Genomic DNA, 22030 nt, shown 5'->3' with positions numbered 1-22030 from the left:
TTAGTCTTTTATTTTGTCTATAGAATCGGTTTTATAAATATGCAAAGTACCTCAATAAGGAGCCCTAGGGGACGTCCCTCCGACAGTTGGAGACCAGCCGCGCCCATTACTTTGGAGCCCAGCACCACCCCACTGCTAATTTCTTCACTCCTCTTCGCCGACGTAATGTTTGTGCAGCGCCCGTAATCCTCCGCATGCGCCCTGGATACACATGTCAGCACCCGCACCCCACAGAAGTCATTGCGCATGCGCCAGCTTCGATCGACCCGGAAAGGAAGAGCGGAATGGCGTGACTTGTCAGGCGGACGGAGGAGCAGGAGTGATGAAGCTGGCGCATGTGCAATGACTACTGTGAGGCCGATGCCAGGACACCACGCGGGCGCTGACATGTGTATCCAGGGCGCATGCGCGGGATTAAGGGCGCTGCACAAACATTACGTTGGTGAAGAGGAGTGAATAAATTAGCAGTGGGGCGGTGCTGGACTCCGAAGTAATGGGCGCGGCTAGTCTCCAACTGCCGAAGGGATGTCCCCTTGGGCTCCTTATTGAGGTACTTTGCATATTAATAAAACCGATTTTATAGACAAAATAAAAGACACAGGGCAGTAATACTAGTATATTTTAATGTAACACGTGGAGACTGATGTGGTGATGTTATTCAGTAAGTAAAATCCAGGTGACAGTGTCCCTTTAACACAGTGATAGTTGCCACAGACAGGGCTTCATAGGAACATAATGGAACTCCCATACGCTACAATGGTAATTCATTGCAGTATATAGGAGAAGCTGCTATGATCACACGTTATAGTCTCATAAAAAAGTTTTCCCAATTTTTTTTTTATATAAATATAAAAAATGTAGAACTTAAATCACCTTCCTTTCCCCATATTAACACCTTAAGGGTACTTTCATAATTGCGGCACTTTTTAGGGACCAGTTCAGGTCTGAATCACTTTGTGAGGCTTACATAATAGAAACCACCCAAAATGACCCCATTTTAGAAACTACACCCCTCAGGGTATTCAAAACTGATTTTACAAACTTTGTTAACCCATTAGTTGTTCCTGAAGAATTGATGGAAAATGGAGATAAAATTTCTGAATTTCACTTTTTGGGCAGATTTTCCATTTTAATAATGTATTTTCTGCTAACAAAGCAAGGAATTAATAGTCAAATAAAACTCAATATTTATTGCCCTGATTCTCATATGTGGTTGTAAATTGCCCACCTCATATGTGGTTGTAAACTGCTGTACGGGCACACGGCATTGCACAGAAGGAAAGGAATGCCATATGGTTTTTGGAAAGCAGATTTCACTGGGGTAATTTTAAGTTGCCATGTCACATTTGAATACCCCCTGATGCACCCTGTGGCAATGTGAACATTGAGATGTGCAGTAAAGTCCCGGGGAAGCATAATAAAAGGGGTTGTTTGTACCGGGAGCGTGTCACCAATGGGCCCGGCCTTGGTGGAGTAAAGGCCCCTAGATAGGTGGCCACTAAGTTAGCTGTTGGACACCAAAATAGTTAGAATAGCTGGTTCTAGCTAGTCCAGGGCGGGTTTTTACTGGGAACAGGCAATGTGCTGGGTGGGTGCCTGTTCCCCATGCTCCAGTCTGGGACTTAGGGCAAGCTCACGTCCAGGGATTCCATTTAATTTGGTTTCTGGAATTGGGTGTATCTCACTCTGGAGTGTTTTGTGAAGCAGAGTCCTGGTGAGGCTCTGTGTGAGTGGTCTCAGCTGGGTGGGCTGAGGGGCCACAAGGCTAGGCGATAGCCTGAACTTTGGGGGACGCGGTGACGCCTGTGAAACAAGGATCCCGAGGCCAGAGTCGGAAGGACTACTGGGCCACAATCCCCCAAAAGGTATTGAAGTGTCACAGCCTGGAGGTTGCTGGACTGTATGGCTGAGGAAAGCCGCATTTGTGTTCCCTGGGTGAACAGGGCTCTCTAGGTGAGTCAGGGATACACTTATGTGTTTAGTTAGAGCCTAGTCGGGCAAGGGTTTGTTATTTTGTGTGGATGTCACACGTGATAAGTAGTGTTGAGCGAACTTGTGTTTTACGTTCGGCGTCTAAAGTTCGGGTTATCGAAGTATCCCGTCATGGATTCTAAATTCCGTTATGGTCCGTAGTAGCGGAATCCATAACACGATTCTTCCATAACCCGAACCCGAACTTTAGATGCCGAACTTAAAACACAAGTTTGCTCAACACTAGTGATAAGTTGAAGCTGCGACTTCGTAACCTGTGCTTTGCTAAAGTGTCTGAAATAAAGCAAGAGTTTGGACATTATAACCGTGTCTGCAAATATATCTGTGAGTGACCCCCTGAAAAGAGATGATCCCTTACAACCCATAGAGTAGAAACTCCAAAAAAGTGACCCTATTTTAGAAACTACACCCCTCAAGGTATTCAAAACTGATTTTACAAACTTTGTTAACCCTTTAGGTGTTACACAAGAATAAAAGGAAAATGGAGACTACATTTCAGAATTTCACTTTTTTGGCAGATTTTCGGCAGATTTTCCATTTTAACTCCTTAAAGGGGTTCTGCACCTTCATTTAACTGATGATCTATCCTCTGGATAGATCATCAGCTTCTGATCGTCCGGGGTCCGACACCCGGGACCCCCGCCGATTAGCTGTTTGAGAAGGCAGCGGCGCTCTATGAGTGCCGCGGCCTTCTCACTGTTTACCGCCGGGCCACCCGCCCACTGACGTCGCGACTTGTATCAACTAGAGTGGGCGCGGCTAAGCTCTGTTCACTTGAATGAAGCTTAGCCCCGCCCACTCAAGTTGATACAAGTCGTGACGTCAGTGGGCGGGCGGCCCGGCGGTAAACAGTGAGAAGGCCGCGCCGCTGTCGGACCCCCGCCGATCAGAAGCTGATGATCTATCCAGAGGATAGATCATCAGTTAAATGAAGGTGCAGAACCCCTTTAAGGACACGGCAATTTTTTACAAATTTGACCAGTGTCACTTTAAGTGGTGATAACTTTAAAACGCTTTGACTTATCCAGGCCATTCTGAGATTGTTTTTTCGTCACATATTGTACTTCATGACACTGGTAAAATGAAGTAAAAAAAAATCATTTTTATTAATAAAAAAATACCAAATACAAAATTTAGGAACAAATTGCAAATTTATAAGTTTCAATTTCTCTACTTCTATAATACATAGTAATACCTCCTAAAATAGTTATTACTTTACATTCCCCATATGTCTGCTTCATGTTTGGATCATTTTGGAAATGACATTTTAGTTTTTGGGGACGTTACAAGGCTTAGAAGTTTAGAAGCAAATCTTGAAATATTTCAGAAATTTTCAAAAACCCATTTTTTAGGGACCAGTTTAGGTCTGAAGTCACTTTGTGAGTCTTACATAATAGAAACCACCCAAAAATGACCCTATTCTAGAAACTACATCTCTCAAGGTATTCAAAACTGATTTTACAAACGTCGTTAACCCTTTAGGTGTTCCACAAGAGTTAATGGCAAATGGAGATCAAATTTCTGAATTTAGATTTTTGGGCAAATTTTCTATTTTAATCCATTTTCTCCAGTAATAAAGCAATGGTTAACAGCCAAAGAAAACTTAATATTTATTACCCTGATTCTGCAGTTTACAGAAACACCCCACATGTGGTCATAAACTGCTGTATGATCAACCGGCAGGGCGCAGAAGGAAAGGAAGGCCTTTTTTCTGGGGCACTATGTCCCATTTGAAGCCCCCCTAATGCACCCCTAGAGTAGAAACTCCATAAAAGTGACCCCATCTAAGAAACTACACCCCTCAAGGTATTCAAAACTGAATTTACTAACTTTGTTAACCCTTTAGGTGTTGCACAAGAGTTATTGGCAAATGGAGATGAAATTTGCGAATTTCAATTTTTGGGCAAATTTTCCATTTTAATCCATTCTTTCCAGTAAGAAAGCAAGGGTTAACAGCCAAACAAAATGCTATATTTATTGCCCCAATTCTGTAGTTTTCAGAAACACCCCATATGTGGCCGTTAACTACTGTACGGGCACACAGTAGGGCATAGAGGGAAAGGTTCACCGTATGGTTTTTGGAAAGCAGATATTGCTGGACTGGTTTATTTACACCATGTCCCATTTGAAGCCCCCTGATGCACCCCTAGAGTAGAAACTCCATAAAAGTGACCCCATCTAAGAAACTACACCCCTCAAGGTATTCAAAACTGATTTTACAAACTTTGTTAACCCTTTAGGTGTTGCACAAGAGTTATTGGCAAATGGAGATGGAAAATTTGCCCAAAAATTTTAATTCTCAAATTTCATTTTAATCAATTTTTTCCAGTAACAAAGCAAAGGTTAACAACCAAACAAAATGCTATATTTATTGCCCCGATTCTGTAGTTTGCAGAAACACCCCATATGTGGCCGTAAACTACTGTAGGGCACACGGTAGGGCGGAGGGAAGGTGCGCCGTGTGGTTTTTGGAAGGCAAATTTTGCTGGACTGGTTTATTTACACCATGTCCCATTTGAAGCCTCCTTGATGCACCCCTAGAGTAGAAACTCTATAAAAATTACCCTATTTGGGAAACTACGGGATAAGGTGGCAGTTTTGTTGGGAGTATTTTTAGGGTACGTATGATTTTTGGTTTATCTATATTACATTTTTGTGAGACAAGGTTACCAAAAATAGAAATTCAGAAATTTCATGCGTGCGTGATAAACTTTGTTTGGTGTTCATGTGTGGGTGGAACGGGTGTTCGTGAACTTGCCCTAAACCTAACAGACAAAAAAAAAAAAAAAAAACTATAAAAAGGCCAAAAATAATAAAAGAAATTCAAAATCGCTGATCAACCTACCGAAGTTGATCTGCGGTGGCGTGTGCGATGCGCTAACAGTGGCCGGACGCTAAGAGTGCCGGCCACAGTCAGCATACGCACACACAAAAAAGGGCAGGGGGGCAAGCTGCAGCACCCCTGGGGGGTCTAGGGTCACATATCTGTGATGTAGACCCCAGACACCCGATTTAGGGTGATGCAATCACAAACGTTTTTTTTTTCTTCCACTAACGTCCCCTGAATATCCCTGCCTAACCTAACCTTTCCCTAAATACCTGGGTGCACAGATGGGGGTGCTGACTGACGATCCCTGGATCCTGAGCTCTTTACAGATGGGAGTGCTGGCTGGAGATCCGATGCAGCGCTCTATCTCTCTTCGGCTCCCGGACTGAAAAGGAGGAGGAGAGGAGCGCTGCAGTAATTTGAACTGCCCGCCCCTGCAGCCAACCAACGAGAGACGATCCCGAGAGGTGATGTCACATCACCTCTCAGGATGGTGATTGGTGGTGTATTATCACACCACCGATCACTATCCTGTTCCGGGTTATTGGGTCCCCAGAGACCCAAATAACCCGGAAACGCAGCAAACCGCAGGTCTGAATTGGACCACAGGACCCTCCGGCGCATTTTCCCCAGGTGCCTGCTCAATGATTTTGGGTTCCGATCACCGCCCGCTGGCGGTGATCGGAAATACATAGGACATACAGGTACGCCCTGTGTCCTTAAGTAACGGGACATCAGGGAGTACCTGTACGCCCTATGTCCGGAAAAGGTTAATCCATTTTTTTCCACTAACAAAGCAAGGGTTAACAGCCAAACAAAACTCAATATTTATTGCCCTGATTCTGTAGTTTGCAGAAACACCCCACATGTGGTCTTAAACTGCTGTACGGGCACACGGCAGGGTGCAGAAGGAAAGGAACGCCATATGGTATTTGGAAGGCAGATTTCACTGGTATAATTTTAAGCTGCCATGACCCATTTGAAGCCCCTCCCTGGTGAAGTAAGTCACCTCCATCATTATGATTTGATGATGCTTATTCTGTACCTGCTGATATCATTTTGATAGTATCTGGCGCCCCTAGTAGACTTTCAGTACTTTCTTTTTTTCTTTTCCTTTATATGCAAATTGCAGTTCACCTGTGTTTTCCGGGTTGAATTGACTTCTTTGGGTCGCAGCTGTTGGGCCAAAGACCCCAATGCCGGATGAGCGGTGGACTCCAAATTAGAAGTTATGGGTACCAATAGAGAAAAACCAACAAAGGCATAGAGCTGTGTAGTTTATTAAAGAAAGCAGAGGTTAATAAAGCGATTTTCTGGATCATTTCCAACTGAAGACATAGTCAAACATTTACGTCATTAACTCATTAAAAACACAATCTGAAATGAGCATCTTCTTGGCTATACGCCTATAACGTCTCCTGTCACCTCCAACAAACATCCCAAGTCGGCAGCAGTACCTGAGAGTAGCCAGCAGCGCGTTTGTAACGATCATTTTCTTCCTGCAGGCAGATGAAGCAATCCCCTGCCCGGCGCGCTTCTATAGTCAGGCTTGAAGTCACGGAGGCAGCGGCATCCTTGCTTCAAGTCACGGTAACCACGCCCCCTTCCCTGCCCCTTCACTGTGATTGACAGCGCTTATGCACGACAGTTCGGCTGGCTTTGCCGAACTTCCGGCTGTCAGTCACAGCAAAGGGGCAGGGAAGGGGGCGCGGTTACCGTGACTTGAAGCAAGGGGGCCGCTGCCTCTGTGACTTCAAGCCTGACTAGAGAAGCGCGCCGGGCAGGGGATTGCTTCATCTGCCTGCAGGAAGAAAATGATTGTTACAAACACGCTGCTGGCTACTCTCAGGTACTGCTGCTGGCTACTCTCAGGTACTGCTGCCGGCTTGGGATGTTTGTTGGAGGTGACAGGTTCCCTTTAACTGTGGGTGCTAGCCACATACTAGTACTCCTAGTGCTTTTCGAACAAGCGTTGGTGGGGGCTAGGAGCAACCTTGAAGTTACAGTAACTTTCCACAAGAAGCTCACAGTTCATTACACAAAAAATGGCAGTATGAAATACAAACATGGAGGCTGAGGACACAACATGGAGCTTTAAAGGGGTTGTCCGGGATTGGGGACATTGGTATAATAGTACTAGTGACATGCGTGTTCCACCTTTGCCACATATTTATGAAGCCCCGTTTTCAAATTGGAAATTCTTAGCCGGAAGTGACTGTTTTCTTACACTCGGTGACGTATCGGCCTCTTCTTCTGGCACTGATGGGCGGGCTTTAGCACTGCCCTAGTCAGTAAAAGGGCCCATCAGAGCCAGTAACGTCACCGAACACACTGCCGGGCGGAAGCTTCTGCCCAGCAGTGTGTTATTATAAACAAAAGAGCCCTTGCCCTGCTGGGGTGAAAATAGAGATTTTTTTGGGTTCAGCTCTGAACACGGACAACCTCTTTAACCCTCACACAGCCTACACTGAATCATCTCGACTTCCTATCTCTTTTTCCAGGGAATTCGTCTTCCCATCATACATAGTCCTCTGGCGCTTCTCCCCACTCTCCCCCCTAATGCTTATTTCCCCTGCAACCCTAACTCCATTTTTTTTCTTCATTTGGCATCGCTCTGGGAAAACAGGGATGAAAACGCAAATAAAAAAATAAAACTCCAGTATTGAAGGGGTAAAAAAGTGGTTTCACACCTTGCACTTTTACAGCTTTTTTTTTTAGATGGCAATTAGATAAGACGATAGAGAAATACTAAACATGGGATTTTCCATAGGACTTAAAATATTTCTGGAAAAGAATGCTGTGACCCCCCAAAAAAGAAAAATCTTGTAAAAAAATAAATAAAAATTAGCTCAGTTGCCCATAACAACCAATCAGATTCCACCTTTCATTTTCAAAAGGAGCTCTGAAAAATGAAAAGCGGAATCTGACTGGTTGCTATGGGCATTTTTCCTTAGCACCATTTTTGCTAAATATCCCCTCTGTGTGAATGAAGCCCTAATAATAAGGAATCCTCTGCTGAGCTGAACCTGACAGTTTATATAACCAGAGAGAGGAGCTGCCCGGATGAATATGACAACCACATGCGGGGATAGGTGATGCTGGGGGTTGTAGTGACAGTTGTCACCCACAGACACAGCTGACAGGGGACAGTGTCGCATCACATATCGCCAGGACCTTAGCGCGCCCCCCCCCCCTCGGATGTACGCTGTGACGTCATGACGCGGGGGCTCGGTGGCGGCGTGACGTGTGGCTCCAGTACCAGAAGAGTCGGGGCCGCGGTGCAGCGCAGCTCAGGGTACGTGACCGGATTGCTGCTCTCTGTGTGGCGGGGTCCGGTGCTGCACGGGGCGGGAGGCGGCTGTGCACGGAGCAGGTGCGGGCAGCGCATCCTCCCTGATGACGGTCTCCTCCCTGTCACAGCACCGTTCTCTGCCGCTTCTTCATCACACGCAGGTGTCAGTCAGCATGAAGGCGCTGACATCACCTCCCAGCTTGGAAAGTTTAGTGACGACCCCTGATGGAAGCCGTGCAGCTTTCCTGGGGTCCGGTCTTGTAGATGAATTCTTAAAGGGGTTGTCTGCTTTGCACAGGAGGATCCCCTTGCTGTGGGGTTACTCTGGCTTTTAGCTGCACGGTGACATTGTAAAGGCGTATTCCGGTTGGTAGAAATTATCCCCCATCCAAATATCTAAAATGGGATCCTACTGCTGGGACCCCATGATCATGAATGAGAACAGGGGCCACGTACCCCCTCGGTGGCCACGCCATTCATTTCTATGGGAATTTCAGAGATAGCCGAGTACAGCGCTCACCTGTCTCCGGATGAATGGAGCGGACACATGCCCGACCAGCCACTGATCATTTCAGGGGGTATGGGGCCCCTGTTCTCGTGATCGGTGGGGGTCCGAGCGGTAACATAGAATGTGTCGGCAGATAAGAACCATTTGGCCCATCTAGTCTGCCCAATATACTGAATACTATGGATAGCCCCTGGCCCTATCTTATATGAAGGATGGCCTTATGCCTATCCCATGCATGCTTAAACTCCTTCACTGTATTTGCAGCTACCACTTCTGCAGGAAGGCTATTCCATGCATCCACTACTCTCTCAGTAAAGTAATACTTCCTGATACTGTTAAAGGGTTTCTACCACTTGCTTTGCACCCATTTCGTTTTCAGACACTAGCGATCCGCTAGTGTCTGATGTACAATACAAGCTAAGTATCTTATTCTGTTCGGCCATTTGTTTAAAAAAGCACTTTTATATTTATGCAAATGAGCCTCTAGGTGCTATGCGGGCGTCTTTTCAGCACCTAGAGGCTCCGTCTACCTTCATAAACTGCCGCCCAGCTCCTCGCTCCAGCACGCCCATCTCCTAGTGAATTCGATCCTCCCCCTGCTTCTGGCGTCTGAAATCTCGCGCCTGCGCCGTTCGTCTCTGCATTCGGCGCAGGCGCAGTGGAAATGTCTGAGCATGGAGCGGTCAGACATTTCCACTGCGCCGAATGCCGCCGAATGCAGAGACGAACGGCGCAGGCGCGAGATTTCAGACGCCAGAAGCAGGGGGAGGATCGAATTCACTATTTACACTATTTACACTTCATTTATTAACACTATTTACACTTCATTTATTCAATTAATTTGCCCAAACTACGTCTCCCCGGAGAACTCGGCGACTTTTCTTGTCACCGGTGGTAGGGTAAGGGTTTGTACTTACCTGGTCCCCACCGCTGGGTTCCGGCTCCATCGTTCACCAGCTGTCTCTGCAGCTCTGCGATGCTCTGGCATCAACGTCCTGTTGTCAGGCGCCACGTGATGTGCTGCCTGTCTGATGGGTCACCGCTGCATCCAGTGATTGGCTGCAGCGGTACGTGGCTCAACATCAACAGGATGCTGATACCAGGGCGTCGCAGAGAAGACTGGAGAGCAGCTGGAACCTATGGGCAGGGATCAGGTGAGTATGAACCCCACCGCGGCTCCGCCTCTCTCAGAGCTCTTTTTAAGCTCCTTTTTTTTTTTTTTCTTGGATGACCCCTTTAAATTTAATGGGAAAAGTTTGAATTTGTTTGCGAATATTTGTTGCACTTCAAGAGATTTTGGTGCCTTTAACTGTGAAAGCGGGCCTAGTGTCATCAGTACCTGTGGGCCTGTGTATGCGGGGGCCGCTCTCTGTGTAACTAGACTGATTCTGGAGCCCGGGAAAGCTGGGGATTGATGGTAGCGGGAGCTGGATTGGCAGTCACGCTCTTAGGGTACTTTCACACTTGCGTTGTGAGGATCCGGCAGGCAGTTCCGTCATCAGAACTGCCTGCCGGATCCGGAGATCTGTGCGCAAACGGATAGCATCTGTAGACAGATCTGGATGCGGATCTGTCTCGCAAATGCATTGAAATACCGGATCCGTCTCTCTGGTGTCATCTGGAAAAACAAATCCGTTTTGCTGGAACACTTGGTGCCGGATCCGGCATTCTGGCAAGTGTTCTAGAATTTTGGCCGGAGAAAATGCCGCAGCCAAATACCGTAAGAGGGGCTGAACTGAAGACATCCTGATGCACACTGAACGGATTGCTCTCCATTCAGAATGCATTGGGATAAAACTGACGCGTTCTTTTCTGGTATTGAGCCCCTAGGACTTTATACCGGAAAAGAATAACGCTAGTGTGAAAGAGGCCTTAGTCATCCTACCCGCATTGTGCTTATGGCAGCCTTTGACTTCCCAGGGAGTCTGCAATAAAGATCCATCTGGGTGTTACCTGTTAGGGGGTGTCCCTGCAAAGTCTGTCACTATCTAATCAGTGCTACCACTTGTGCAGGGACACCCCCAGCTGGACCTTTATTGCAGACTGCTGCCAATTCATTTATAATCTTCATGTCCTGGACTCCTGTCTCCCGCCACCCTCCCCTCCTTCCCACCACCAATGACCGCTCCTTACCTATTGCAACCAGCATGATGGGGAGAGACGGGAGCTCATGAATATGAGGACTGATCAGCTTCAGTGCCATAGAGGTTCCGAAATGCCCTGATGAGTATCTTTGTCTCCATGTTATCATGTGTGATATCTTACAGTGTACGGCCTCAGGCCGGGTTCATGTTACCGTTTAGTTTTCCGAACAAAAAGAGAGAAAAAAAACCCCTGATCCGTTATTCTCAGTTATGCACCTTTTTTAGCCGTCTCCGTCCGAGATCCATCATTTTAGATGAGAGAAAAAGCACTTTTTCCGTCTAAAATAACAGGCGATGAAAAAAAAGGAGCATAACGGATGCTCAAAATAAAGGATCCTTTTTTATTTTCTGCTGATGGATTAGAAGAAGGTAAAACGAAACGGTGATGTGAAGCTAGCCTCGTTCAGGTGACTGCGGTATGGATGCGCCTCCCGACCCAGCCATGCGTTTAATGACCGAAACAGCGTCCTAAGGATCTAGGTACAGCAGTTTTCAGGCATCCTCTTTGTGGGCTTCACTGCTGCGTTTCTAATTTGCCTGAAAAAAAATGCATGTCCTAAATGTGAGAAAATTAAAAATGCCACCAAAACTGCTTAAAAAAAACCTGAAACGCTTAAAAAGTGTGAATGTGACCTCTGTCTTCTGCACGCGCCTTTTTTTTATGGGAGAAGACAACTGTGCATATGAAGTGGAAGCAGATTTATGGTTTCACCCAAGAAATAAGCCGAGCATGCCGAATTATTCAGCATGTTTAGAAGAAGAACACGGATCCTGACAGAACGGCGGCGGCTGCGAGACAAAATGATCATCGCGCCTGTCAGAAAACTGTAGACCCCTGGCTGCAAGTGAGGGGCTATTAGAGATTGCGCACCCAAATCAGAGAACCCCAACATCTCCTAGAGATCAAAGGCTTCACTTTATTACTAATAGAACATGTAATAGACGATGCCCGCGAGATCCGGCAATGAAACAAGAGCCTCCGTGCTACGTCTGTTGTCATCGATGTCCAGCTGCCACCTGCCAGGATAGTCTCACATTTCTTGTGCCATCTGCCCGCCGTTCTCTGCCCTGCTTCTAGGCACGCTGTATTACAGTATTGTCTATATAGTAATAAGAAGTTGAAGGGGTATTCCAGTAGGTAAAAATTCTGCAGTCTAGGGGATAACTATCAGATTGGTCGGGGACCCCCACCGATCATAAGAACGAGGGCCCCGTACCCCCCTGCTGCTCCCCTGAAATGACCGGAGAGGCTGGTCGCACATGCAAAATGATTGGAGTGGTGGCACACGTGTGATCGGCTGCTCCGTTCATTTCAGGGGAGCAGCAGGGGGGCCTGCAGACGATATAAGGCCCCCGTTCTTGTGAGCAGGATGGATCCCAGTGGTAGGACCCCGACCAATCTGATAGTTAACCCCTATCCACAGGACTTTTACCGACTGGAATGCCCCTACAAAGGCTGTGGACACCCTTGGGGCAATTTTTTTTATTATTATTGCATTCTAGTAATTTTGGGCTATAATCATATATTTTTTTTTGGTCTTTATTAGAAAGTTTGAACAGTTTTTCTCTTACAAGTTTCAGTGCGTTTGCAGACTCTGAATCTAACAGAGAACTGCTGTGTCGGCTGGATCTGCGGCCCTTATCTGCAGTTTCCTAACAGCTCGTAAACATTCCTTATAGCTCATTGCTTATTAGTTTGATCAAAATGCAGCTTTGGTTAGTTTCACACTGCCGTTAGTAGTTCTCTGCCAGTGCAGTTTGCTGGAGCACTCTGGATGTTACCGGAATGCCCACCAGGCACACCAACTATAATGGGGTCTGGCGGAGGTCCGGCCACTACCAGGCAAATATGCTGGGATTACGTCGTACAAAAACCGCTCCGTGCATTCCCTGCCGGAACTACTAACAGCAGTGTGAAATAAAGCGGGTTATCCTGGAAAAAGATAACGATGACCTATCCTCAGGATGGGTCACCATTATCACATTGGTGGTGGTCCAGGTCCCGGACCCCTGCCGATCAGCTGTTTCAGGAAGCCGATGCACTCACAGGAGGTCTGGCGAGTGATGCTGGCTCCTGGTAGCTTTTCATGCACAGCGCCGTACATTGTATAGCTGCTGTTCTTGGTATTGTATCTCTGCCCCATTCACTTGAATGGCGCTGAGCTGCAACTAGGCCACTTGGCAGATGTAAAGTGATGTCACCAGGAAGAGGCAGCGTCATAGAGCGTCCGGTATCTTCTAACAGCTGATAGGCGGGGGTCCCAAGTGTCGGACCCCTGCAGATCTAATATTGACTACCTATCCTGATCCCGGATAACCCTTTTAAATGAGTGTTTATGAGGTGGCAGGAGTGCAGAGATTGTGCCATCAGGGCAGCTCCCTGATGGATTCAGTATAAACAAGAGCCTACTCATCTGCAAATGCACTGAAACTGAAAGCTGTGAACGGAAAACTGCCGAAACCGTTTTATAAATACAAATTGAAACAGTGATTTTTTATTTATTTTTTGGCCAAAATGACTAGAATGCAATAATGCTTTAAAGGTGTCCATAGCCTATAGTGTTTCCTACTGTACTATGTTTGAAGTACAGTCAGGTCCATAAATATTAGGACATCGACAATTCTAACATGTTTGGCTCTATACACCACTGCAATTGGTTTGATATGAAACTAACAAGATGTGCTTTAACTGCAGACTGTCAGCTTTAGGCCTCATGCACACGACCGTTGTTTTAGTCCGTGTCCATTGCGCCGTTTTTCGTGATTTTCAATGGGTCCGTTGAAAACCCGGCTAATGCACCTTTTGCCATCCGCGTCCGTGATCCGTGGTTCCAGTCCGTCAAAAAAATATAACCTGTCCTATTTTTTTCGTGGAAAACGATTTGCGGACCCATTCAAGTCAATAGGACCGCAAAAAAACGCAGAGGCACAAGATTGTCATCCGCGTCCGCATCAGTTTTTTTCCTATCATTTGCATGGCAAACCTGTCTCAGACTTTTTTTTACTTTCCTTTATGTCTGGTGGTCCTCCAAAAATAAAGGAAGACACGCGGAAACGGATCACGGAACAACGGAACCCCATTTTGTGGAAAGGAACACAACAACGGTCGTGTGCATGAGGCCTTAATTTGAGGGTATTTACATCCAAAACAGGTGAATGGTGTAGAAATTACAGCAGTTTGCATATGTGCCTCCCACTTATTAAGGAACCAAAAGTAATGGGACAGAATAATAATCATAAATCAAACTTTCACTTTTTAATACTTGGTTGCAAATCCTTTGCAGTCAATTACAGCCTGAAGTCTGGAACGCATAGACATCATCAGACGCTGGGTTTCATCCCTGGTGATGCTCTGCCAGGCCTCTACTGCAACTGTCTTCAGGTCCTGCTTGTTCTTGGGGCATTTTCCCTTCAGTTTTGTCTTCAGCAAGTGAAATGCATGCTCAATCGGATTCAGGTCAGGTGATGGACTTGGCCATTGCATAACATTCCACTTCTTTCCATTAAAAAACTCTTTGGTTGCTTTTTCAGTATGCTTTGGGTCATTGTCCATCTGCACTGTGAAGCGCCGCCCAATGAGTTCTGAAGCATTTGGCTGAATATGAGCAGATAATACTGCCCGAAACACTTCAGAATTCATCCTGCTGCTTTTGTCAGCAGCCACATCATCAATAAAGACAAGAGGACCAGTTCGATTGGCAGCCATACATGCCCACGCCATGACACTACCACCACCATGCTCAGTTCCTTTCCTTCTCCATACTCTTCTCTTCCCACCACTCTGGTACAAGTTGATCTTGGTCTCATCTGTCCATAGGATGCTGTTCCAGAACTGTGAAGGCTTTTTTAGATGTCGTTTGGCAAACTCTAATCTGGCCTTCCTGTTTTTGAGGCTCATTAATGGTGAAGTCTTCTCTTGATTGTTGACTTTGACACACATACACCTACCTCCTGGAGAGTGTTCTTGATCTGGCCAACTATTGTGAAGGGTGTTTTCTTCACCAGGGAAATAATTCTTCGGTCATCCACCACAGTTGTTTTCCGTGGTCTTACGGGTCTTTTGGTGTTGCTGAGCTCACCGGTGCGTTCCTTCTTTTTAAGAATGTTCCAAACATTTTTTTGGGCCACGCCTAATGTTTTTGCTATCTCTCTGATGGGTTTGTTGTGTTTTTTTCAGCCTAATAATGGCTTGCTTCACTGATAGTGACAGCTCTTTGGATCTCATCTTGAGAGTTGACAGCAACAGATTCCAAATACAAATAGCACACTTGAAATGAACTCTGGACCTTTTATCTGCTCATTGTAATTGGGATAATGAGGGAATAACACATACCTGGCCATGGAACAGCTGAGAAGCCAATTCTCCCATTACTTTTGGTCCCTTAACAAGTGGGAGGCACATATGAAAACTGTTATAATTCCTACACCGTTCACCTGATTTGGATGTAAATACCCTCAAATTAAAGCTGACCGTCTGCAGTTAAAGCACATCTTGTTTGTTTCATTTCAAATCCACTGTGGTGGTGTATAGAGCCCAAAATGTTGTGTCGATGTCCCAATATTTATGGACCTGACTGTATAGCCCCAAAGAGGGTGATAGCCAGGTCTCCTGCCTGCACCTTTTATTGTCAGATATAAACGGCACTCTTACAGACAAGTCACATCCGGTTCAGACCTTGCGGTGTGTATGTACCCAGTAACTAGCTGTGAGAGTTATTGTGGTAGGTTTTTTATGTTTAGATGACTTTTAGATGCCTCTCTTCTGTTTCACGTGCAGTTGCTCAATCCTTCATCTCTCAGTACCCATTGTAAGCTGAGCGGTTATTATGTGGCAATCATCATGCACTTAGTTATTCTCAGAAATGTCTAGGACTTGAGTAATGTCATGTACATGTGATGCAATAGAATGGTTTTAGTATTGTGAATGACTTAAAAGGGTTTTCCAACCTTCAAGATAAAATCAACCAAGGCTCAGAAAGAGAAAGCTGCTCACCAGGTGCTCCACTCCAGCGCTCCTGTGGACTGGAATGGTAACATCCGCTCCAGCGCTCCTGTGGACTGGAATGGTAACATCCGCTCCAGCGCTCCTGTGGACTGGAATGGTAACATCCGCTCCAGCGCTCCTGTGGACTGGAATGGTAACATCCGCTCCAGCGCTCCTGTGGACTGGAATGGTAACATCCGCTCCAGCGCTCCTGTCCTGTGGACTGGAATGGTAACATCCGCTCCAGCGCTCCTGTGGACTAGAATGGTGACATCCTGTCCTTTGTCGCGTTACCTTTTGCAGCCTTTCTTTAGCCTCAGTGGTGACGTTTCCCCAAGGAGCATTTGAGTGCTGAGGCCAGTGAACGGCTGCAGTGTCAATAGATCAGATGTCCCACTTGCGGTCCACAGAGTCTGAACTAGTGGCTATGAGACCCTCAGCGTTGGAGTGGAGCACCGATGAGAATTACTTTCTTTTTTATGTTAAAGGGGTTTCCGAGATTCTGATATCGATGACCTATCTTCGGAATCAGCTGTTTGAGGAGGCAGCAGCGCTCTGGTGAGTGCCGTTAGCCTTCACAGTTTATCAAGCACAGTGTTGTACATTGTATAGTGGCTGTGTTTGGTTTTTCAACTCACGCCTATTCATTTGACATGTGACCGATGATCGTGATTTCACTGGCCTAGGAAGAGGCCGCTGCACTTACCAGAGAACCGTGGCAGCTGATCGGTGGGGGTCCCTAGTGTCAGAATACGGATGTAGTCCATGTCCTTTCCACACTTTTCACAGTACATCAAATAGAGCAATGTTCCTCTACTCCAGTCCTCAGGGCCCACCTCCCAGTCATGTTTTCAGGAGTTCCTTAGTATTGAACAGGTGATATTATTAGTGTCAGTGCATCAGAACTTACCACAGGTATTCATTCTGTGGGATATTCTCAAATCACGACCGGTAGGTGGGCCCTGAGGACTGGAGTTGAAGAACATTGAAATAGAGGATCCTTCCACAAGGACATTTGGAAACACGCCCTAAAGGTCCTTTTACACAGACCAATATATCAGGCAATTATCGGGAACAGACCAAACATTCCTGATAATCAGTAGAGATGAGAGTTGCATTTACATGCAGTAATCACCTCTGCTGTAGGGGGACAATCATTGTTCCTCGGCAGCAGGTTGCTGTTCAGACGGCACAGTGTGTTCAGGGACAGGTAAAGTGGCCCTGCCTAAAAGTGGCCACATGTTGGGGGGACCAAATTAAAAGGAGGTGGGGCAACAAAAGTAGGCGGGGCCAGCCATACCACAGTGCAGCACAAAATACCACCCCAGCAGAACCAAATATCACAGTGCAGCACAAAATACTGCTGCCTCCGCTGCAGCATTCAACTGTATCACAGTCCTAAAAATTGCGAGACTGTTGAATTCAGGAGGGACATCTGCAGCCGCCGGCCAGGAACGTAGGTACCTGATACTCCTAGCATTATTAATGCTGAGAGCATTCGATCGTTAGGTATGCAGTGGCCATGATGGAGGGCTCTGGTGACCTACTGAGCATGGGCCCACCGGGAAATTTTCCTGTAGGGTCTATGCCCAGTCCGCCCCTGGATCTGCTGAACAGAAACAGTTTTTGGCTGCCGGGAGGACAACACAATCACCTGATGAACGTCCAGTTATCGGGAACAAGCGTTTATACAAACATTCATCCCCGATAAATGGGCCTGTTATCGGTCCGTGTAAAAGGACCTTTAGAAATTGTTTTCTTGTTAGGCTCATTTCACATGAGTGATTTTTCCATCAGGATGTGTTCCATTTTGTGAACGGACAGCATCCGGGCTGAACACTGACCAATTCATATCAATGGCTGTATGCACACGAGCGTCGTTTATCACTGACCATCTGTCTGTTCAGGAAAAATCGCAGCGTGTTCTGTCTTTATCCGTTTGTCGTGCAGGACTGGTCTATTCAAGTCAATGAGTCAGCGATAAAAAAGCTGACGGCACACGGATGGCATCTGGATGGAGTCTCATTTTTCCTGCTGGTTGCTAGGAGATGCTAGGTGTGCTATTTTTCAGTTTTTCTAGCTACCCTGACGAAAACACTGAACGCAGACAAAACTGATTCAACTTGCTTACAAAACCATCAGTTTTTCACTGACCAGACCCTGACACAATCCTTACTGTTAATATGAAAGAGGCCTTTAGACGCTTTCGCACAGTCAGGCTTCATGCACACGTCCGTATCCGAATGTGTCAATTTTCTTTTTTTGCGGACCCGTAGGAATGAATGGGTCCGTATACAATCTGCAGAAAATGCGGATAGGACACAGATGCAAAATATTGTCATGTGCCTGAGGCCTCAGTGTTTGATCAGTGATTGTGAGCAAAAACCAGGTACGGGTCCGAAAAACAGAACAAATCTTTCTATTAGGCCTTATGTCCACATCCAATACGTGTTTTTTTGCAGATCGGATGTGGACTTATTCATTTCAATGGGGCCACAAAAGATGTGGACAGCACACCGAGTGATGTCCGCGTGCATATTTCTGTTCTGCGGCCCACAAAAAGAAAAAAAATTGAACGTGTCCTAGTCTTGTCCATGTTGCGGACATGAATAGGCATTTCTAGAGGGCAGGACATACCGATCCGCAAAATGCGGAACGCACATGGCCGATAACAGTGTTTTGCGGATGCCCAATTTGCGGACAGCAAGAACGGATACGGTCGTGTGCACTAGACCTTATACCTTAACTCTGTGTAGCCTACACTCCAGGTTTTGGCTCACAATCACTAATGAAAATCACGGACAGTGTGAAAGTGGCCTTAAGAGGAGCAGTTTCTTGATGATAATCACTTTTCACATAGAAGCGGGCACGGTGATCAGCTACGGGTGCAGCTTCTCTAACCCCTTGCAATCGTTGCAGAGGAACTGTGGCATTACACGCCGGCCACTGAAACTGAAGCTTGTTTTACAGCTGTGTTTCATAAGTCATTATGAGACACCCCCATTAAGAGGTCAGTAAAATGATAAGGTCCCATCCATGGTCGTCTAGGAGCTGAGATCCCAGCCAAAGCTGTCCACTACAACATGGTACCAGATGCTCTTCCAGCAGGGTGACTACTTACTGTATTACGCAGAAGGATACAACTAGCGGGCATGTTCCCACTGGGCTGATCCTGGGTAATGGCGTCTGTGCTGAGAAGAACTTTTTTTTGTAAAAGTAACCCGGAGAACGTAACTACTAAAATCTTTGAGAATAAAAAAGTTGTACTTTATGACTTTTAGGCAAATATGCTGTTTTATATGAGTTATTTTTATTCTAAACCTTTGCTGTGTGTGATCTTAGCTGTATGTCTGGTAACATGTGTGGGAGGAAAGGCAGACGGGTTCCAGAATGATCACCAGCTAATGAAAGCCTGATGTGTAAGGTTAGAGATTTAAAATATCCTGCAGTTTTATGTACAGTATATTGGTTCTTTGCAATGCAGTGTTTCTATATGATTACAGACCGCCCCTGTGTAGTCTGACCAGAGGTGCTGCTCTCTTCCCCTTCTCCTTGCTAACTTATAGACAGAAGAATAAGGATCTGCAGGATCAGACAAGTTTGTGTCTGGTCATTGGAGGAGCCGCACAAAGGTCTGCGTAGGAGCCACACACAAAATAGTAGTAATTTAAAGGATATTACAGGTTTTAATAAGCCTCTTTAGCCCTCATGCACATGGCAGTTCACCTGGCCGTGCCCGTATTGCGACCCGCAACCAGTCACCCACTTGAATAGGTCCGCAATATGGAGTGCTTCCATGGAGTTTTTCTCCGTGCCTCTGCACCGCAAAAAAATAGAATATGTTCTATTTTTTTGCGGTGTTGGCGGATCACGGACCCATTTAAGTTGAATGGATCTGGATCCGTCTACGGCAGCTGCACGGATGTTGCAAAAACCGCCAATTCACGAGTCCCCAATGCACGGAATGGCTGGGCAACGGCCATGTACATGAGGCCTTAGCAGGAGGTTCCTACGGAAAGACTCATACTCGCCTGCTCCAGTCTGGTGCCATGGCTCTGTTCAGCAATCTTTTGGTCCCCAGCTGGGGTACGGATGGGGTCACGTGCACCGCTGTGATCAATGCCTGGCCTCAGCGGTGATGTGTCCTTAAATGGCATGTCACTGTGGGGTCATGTGTTGCTCGGGTCAGTCATTTGCTTCAGAGGCACATGTCTCCCTATCCATTCTTCAGCCGGAAGAAAAGAAGCCGCAGAGAGCAGGTGAGTATTATTCTTACCTTGGAGACCACATGCTAGGGGACCTAATTAACAAGGGACCCTTTCTTGGAATACCTCTTTAAATCTCCTTGATGTGTGTGAAAGAGAATTTGTTAAGCTGGAAAATCCGCAGTGTATTTGTGACGTGTGAACATGCCTATGTGTTCAGCATGTACTAGTATTTTCTCCTTACATTTTAATCTGTTGTGCCTATAGATTTCTATTAGGGTGCATTCACACGACCGTATGTGTATTGTAACCATTGCAACAACCTAGTCTTGTCGGCAAAACAGACAATAGGACATGTATCTTTTTTGTGGGAATGAGGTACAGACTTGGGCTACATGCACACGACCGTATGTGTTTTGCGGCCCTCCGTATGCCATCCATTTTTTTGCGGATCCATTGTAACTGCCTAAAACGGAGAAGAATAGGACATGTTGTATTTTTTTTCGCGGGGCTACGGAATGGACATACTGATGCGGAAAGCACACGGTGTGCTGTCCGCATTTTTTGCGGACCCATTGAAATAAATGGGTCCGCATCCTATCCGCATTAAAAAAAAAACGGAACGGACACAGAAACAAACAACGTTTGTGGGCATTTAGCCTTAATTTGAGGACCATAAGATTACCGTCATCAATATAAAAATAATTATATTTTTTTCCATTTAAGAATGTATTTGAACAATAAATAAAACCATTTCCACACTTGTGTCATTTTTGGGGAGGAGTTATGACACGGGACAAATGTGACTATTTAGGTGACTTTTAATGGAAGGCCAAAAGAAGCAAAATTGTTTTGTTACAGCAACTGAAGTTCGTACACTTCAGTTGCTGTAACTAAGCCATTTCATGAAATAACTGGCAAAAAGCTAGATCCATTTGTTGATAAGAACTAATATTTTGACTCAAACAAAAAAAAAGTATTTTACGTTCTTAATCAGACGATACAGGCAATTAAAAACATGGGACAAATACGTCCCTTTGTCCTCAAAGGGTTAAAGATGGGGACAGCATACGGTGCTAATGCTGATCGGATGCAGAGCAAAAATATGGTCATGTGAATGGGGCCGTAGCCAAGCGTATGGTAAAAGAATGTGCCTTTGGTATATGTTTGACTAGTATGTCACTATATTTGCGTCCCATGGGTATTAATGGGGTTGTCCCATAACCTGTGTATAGGTGGTAAATGTCTGCTCACTGGGACCCAAACTATCATTAAAATGGGGTGAGCTGAATTTCAACCCAGATTATTAACATTGTTTAAAAGTATAAAACAGGTGAAGAATATGAAAGTTGGTTGAATACAAAAGTCACAATGTTCCTTTGGCATTAAAAGGATGACCTATCCTCAGGGTATTTCTCCAGCATGTGATCGGTGGGGTCCGACACCCGGAAACCCCACCAAATTGCTCTGGTGATGGTAAAATAGTAGCGAATATCGTGCAGATTCTCGTGCGTGTGAGCGAAAATAAACGAGAATCGTGTGATGTAATTAGGATGAACGATTTAAACTTGCCGCTCATTTCTCGTCCCTCGAGATCTTTCAGCATGCTAAAAAATGATCGCTCCTTGTTAATGGGGTCAACTCTGAACCCGGACATTACCTCCATCTTCACCCCGGCAGCCCCCCTCTGACTTGAGCATCGGACTAGTTCATGCTCCGGTGCTCTCCTTTGCGCTGTGCTAAATTGCGCAGGGCAAAGGCATTTTCTGGAGTTCTGGTGACGAACCAGGCTCTCCATAGGGCTTCCTTGAAGCCTGTGACGTCACCGGCACTGATGGGCGGGCTTTAGCGCTGCCCTAGCCAGTAAAACTGCCGGGTGGAAGAGTCCTTTCCCTGCTCTATCTAGTGCAAGCCAAGGGAGCGCATCGGAGCATAAGATACTCCGATGCTAACGTCAGGGTGGCTGCCTGGGTGAAATTATGGGTATGTCCGGGTTCAGCTCGCAGGGGATATCAAGACTGGCACAGAAAGCGCAAATCTTGATATATCTCCCCATGGAATACACAATGATTATAGAA

At 46.0% G+C, this 22030-nt stretch overlaps 1 protein-coding gene across 1 annotated transcript in view; it reads left to right on the top strand.

Moving 5' to 3' along the window:
* Positions 1-8012: 8012 nt before the first annotated feature.
* Positions 8013-22030, top strand: part of AP1S2 (adaptor related protein complex 1 subunit sigma 2) — a 123246-nt gene continuing 109228 nt past the window's right edge. Inside the window, exon 1 of the mRNA XM_044283728.1 lies at positions 8013-8114. The gene's annotated coding sequence lies outside the window, so the exon portion shown is untranslated. The remainder of the gene's footprint in view (positions 8115-22030) is intronic.

This window comes from Bufo gargarizans, chromosome 3 (assembly GCF_014858855.1).
Source record: "Bufo gargarizans isolate SCDJY-AF-19 chromosome 3, ASM1485885v1, whole genome shotgun sequence".
Classification (NCBI taxonomy): Eukaryota; Metazoa; Chordata; class Amphibia; order Anura; family Bufonidae; genus Bufo; species Bufo gargarizans.
Note: the sequence above shows the minus strand (reverse complement) of the source record. Positions and strands in the feature narration are given on the sequence as shown.